We start from the raw sequence: 4,525 nt of genomic DNA on the forward strand, positions 1-4,525 counted from the left end.
GGCAGAGGAAATTAATTTTAAGACAACCCACAAGGCTATTCCTACAGTAGAAAAAAACAGCAGAATGATTTGCAAAGTTTGAATTTCAACAGAAAGGAAGCACCTTCGAAGTTGGGAGGTCAGAAAAGCATCATTGCTTAAAAGTTTAACAATAACAATAAGTCAAATATTTTACAATAGAAAAATAGGAAAGACCATTTGAAGACATCCCAGGAATTGGCCAGATTCACCTTTACAGGCTCAAGAGTGTAAAAGAGTAAACTCCTTTGAAATACTTTTGATCTAGAACACAATTCTAGGGAACACGGCTCTTTTAGGGTTGCCTAGACAAGTGTTTCCCCAAGTTCAACTGCAGAAGTATTTGGTGGCCTTGACAAGCTTGCACCAGTTTCCAAATTACTGCTTGAGCTAGTGGTTAATCTTGTCATCATCCATGCAGTGATTGGTTTTCAGGCATGCAGAATGAAAAAGTTGTGGGACCATGGAGGTGTTCCCCAAGATATCAAACCCCGGGAGAGTAATACATGACCTTGTGAGAATTAAGTGCAGTGGAGACTTCAAGAAGTTGGCGATGACAGAAATGTGGAAAATCAGTGGAGAAAAATGCAAGCAGCAGTCACAGTCAGGCCAAGAGAGAGCTCCTGTGTGGGCTGGAGCCAGCAATGCTCTAGGAGTGGAGCCGTCCAAGTCCTTTAGAGTTTATATTTCATCTAAAATTTACACTGGGAGCTGGGACATGGAAATTTACAAGGTTTGATGTTTATCCTGTTCAGCTTTGTTTTTATTTGACCTGATTCCTTTCTATACCCAATTCCTCCCTATTTAAATAGCGGCATTCACTGTGTATTATTGTATGTTGGAAATATTTAATTTTTATGTAGGCTAAGAGTTTCTCTTAAGCCTTAAAAAATACTTTTGAACTTTTTGGCAGTACTGGAACCGTGAAGCCTGGCAACTCTTAGAGATTATTTAAATGCATTTTGAATAATAAAATGGACATGAGCCTCTTAGGGATCACAGAAGAATGTTATGGTTAGATCTACAATGTTCCTTGAGGTCGCATGTTCAGCGGTACAGCTTGGTCAGAGGAGGCAGGGGGCATGATTTGGAAAGGTGTATTCTTGGAAATCCTCCTTCTTTTTCTCACTTTCTGGCTCCTGAATGCAATGAAGTAGGCCATTTTTCTCCATCATCCTCTGCCACTTGTGGTTCTGCCTTGAAGCCAGTCAACCATGGATAGAATCCTCTGACAATCCTAAATCAAAATAAAGATTTCCTCCTTTAAATTATGGGTGTCACAATTCTGGAAACATTAGTCAGAGCAATTACACAAGAAAAAGAAACAAAAAGAAAAAGGATAGGAAAGGAAGAAAATAAGTTATCATTATTTGCAGATGACATGGAACTTTACATAGAAGATCCCAAAAGTTGCACCAAAAGACTTCTACATTTAATAATCAAATTCAGTAGCAATGTTGGATACAAAGTCAACACTCAAAAATCAATAGCATTCGTGTACACAAATGACAAGCTGGCAGAGAGAGAAACTAGGGAAACCACAGCCTTCAAAACAGCATCAAAAAATGAAATACTTGGGAATCAATCTAACAAAGGAAGTAAAAGATTCATATATTGAAAATTACAATACTCTGAAAAATGACATTGAAGAGGATTTCAGAAAATGGAAATGTACTTTTTGCTTATAGATAGGAAGAACCAACATTTCGACTTTTATAGATAAAGGAATGGAGCTAAGAGACCTTACTCGTATATGAAATAAGACTTCCATGTGTAAAGATCACAGTGCATCCCAGTTTAAGAAACTGAAAGAGTAAATAAGGTGCAAAAGGTACAATTGGTATTGTGAAAGTGAGAGAAACTGCTCAATAGGAAAGAACAATTGGGATGGAGGGAAAGGAAAGGAAGACGGGGGGAAAATATATATTTATATACATAAATACACCCACACAAGATAGCTAAGATAATTGTACTATTCAGTTACTGTTTACATTGTTTGATCAATTTTACATGCCTATATCTGGTGACCTGAGCAACTATTTTGAAGGTAATGATACGCTCTAAAATGATTGTTAATTTTCTATCATCTTCTTTTGAAATTCTGGATTGTTTTTATTGGGTTTTTATTCTCTTTAAAATAAAATGAGATAGTATATCGTGGGAGTCAGGTATTATGTCCAGTGATGAGACAGCTGACTAACACAAATACCCAAAACTCCACAGTCAGTTGGTATTTGATGAATTCTATATTTAAGACAGAAATAGAATCAAATCTGTACACAATTCTCCAGAAAATTAAAAGCATAAGAAGCGCTTTTGATTTTATGAGGTAAAATTATAGGTTGAGCATATTTAATCCAAAAATCTGAAGTATGAACTGCCTTAAAATCTGAAAATTTGTGTTATCTTGATGACATGAACAGAAACGTTCACACCTGACCTCTTGTTAGGTTTATGGTCAAAATGTATGCAAACAGAAATGGTTTATTTTGTGTTGCTAAGGGAAAAAGACCTCACCGTGCCCCCTCAACTCCAGCATGTCTTCTCTGTACACACCCACATTCTCCTCCCACCAGGGGCCAAAACCGCATGTGACTCATTGCATTTATTTTTCCTAATTCTCTAGTCTGTCATGCAAAGATATTGTTGAAAATGTCAAAAGAAATATACTTAGGTAAAAAAGAAACATTTATGTTTATCGATAGCACAGAAGGTCAGGCTGTGGGAGAATGTGGACAGTGGTGTAAATGTGAAATGTCGTGCAGGAGAATACAGTGCAGAATGGTCACCCTCTGTGAGGCAGAAATGCAAATGGATATGCTATTGTAATGTTATGTTGACAGTGATGATTCAAGGCAACAAAAAATAGGAATACACTACACAAAGCTGACAACAGAGATCTCAGTGATGAATTAAAAGGGTGGATCCATCAGCATAACCATGAAGACATGCTGCTCAATGGTATGGTGATCCTGAAACAAGCAAAGAATTATCACAACTAAGTAAATAGGGAAGGAAATGGTGAATGTTTTATAGGCTATTCCAGAAACGTAAAACAAGAGGTAGCATTCAATTTTTCAATATTTGTGGGGATAAATGATCTGATCATGAAGTAGCAGAGAAGTTCACTTATGGAATTTCCAAGATCATCATGAGGAAACTCTGGTACTAGAGCAAGTCAGAACGCTGATAAAATATCAGTGTTTTGCTTTACTACCCCCAGAAGACACTCCAGCTGATGAAATACTCCTGAAGGAATTAAGGGTGCCAATGACAGAATAAGGGCTGCGATGTGCTACTGCGGAGACGTGCCTATGTATAAACTTACTGTCACAGGGGAAGCTGTGTTCTTCCCATTTCAAAAGGGGCAAATTTCTCACCAGTCTACTATTATGCTAACAGAACAGCACTGATCACAAGGGATTTCACTTCTCACTGGATTTCACGACCATTTTATACCCACGACTCATGTTCACTGTGGGGAAAATGGATTGGATAATGGTGGAACATTTTGTCACTTTTTCACAACACATTCTTCTCATCCTCCAACTGAAATAGACAATCTAATTCCTAGACTTTTAACAGCTTCTAAAGTTTTTTCTCACCTATAAAAATAAAATACAATGCACAATAACCTTTTCATCATTATGTAGCATCATGGTGGAAATTGAAAACTGTTGTTATTCACTGTGACTGCTATTAAGCAGTTGACACAGGTACTCTATACCACTTACCTAATCTGAACACATTTTTTTCACTGTATTAATTTCATTCCTATTTTTTTACTGTAAGATATTTCTGTGTGGGTAATCATAAGATGATTGGTCATCAGTATCCTATAATCCAATCAAGAATGATGATGAGGTCAAACAAAGAGAAACTATCCGCATAGGTAGCTGAGACTGTACAACCTTTGCTTCTTGATACTGTAATATACACAGATTTTGTTTTGCACACAAAATCACTTAAAATGTTACATGAAATTACCTACAGGCTACTCATAGAAAGTGTATCTGAAACTACTATGAATTTCATTTTTAAATTTTAATACTAGTCTGCTTATATTTTATTATGTATATGCAAATATACCATTATCTAAAAAAGATTCAAAATCTGAAACACTTATGTTATCAAGCATTTTGGATAAGGGATAATTAACCTGCACATTGATACCAAATGGAAAGATATTGAAAGAAAAGAAAATTACATGTTAATATTCTTGCTGAGCATAGACATAAACATTTTACTTATTTGTTTTATTATAATTTAAAATGAAAAAAGAATGTGAACAATGATACAGAATTTCAAAAGAAAATAATTGGACACCATTAACAATGGTTAATATTTGTATATTATTATCTTCAAAGTAGTTGCTCAGATTAAAAGATAAAGGCATAAAAATGATCAAACAATGAAAGCATGAACTATTCTTTTTGATAAACTAATAGAGATTAGTGGTATAATTTTCCTTTCTTTCTTTTCTCCTTTCCTCCTTTCCAGTTGTTCT

Source organism: Cavia porcellus, unplaced genomic scaffold (genome assembly GCF_034190915.1).
Source record: "Cavia porcellus strain 051 isolate PalLab524CR breed Dunkin Hartley unplaced genomic scaffold, mCavPor4.1 scaffold_21, whole genome shotgun sequence".
Taxonomy (NCBI): Eukaryota; Metazoa; Chordata; class Mammalia; order Rodentia; family Caviidae; genus Cavia; species Cavia porcellus.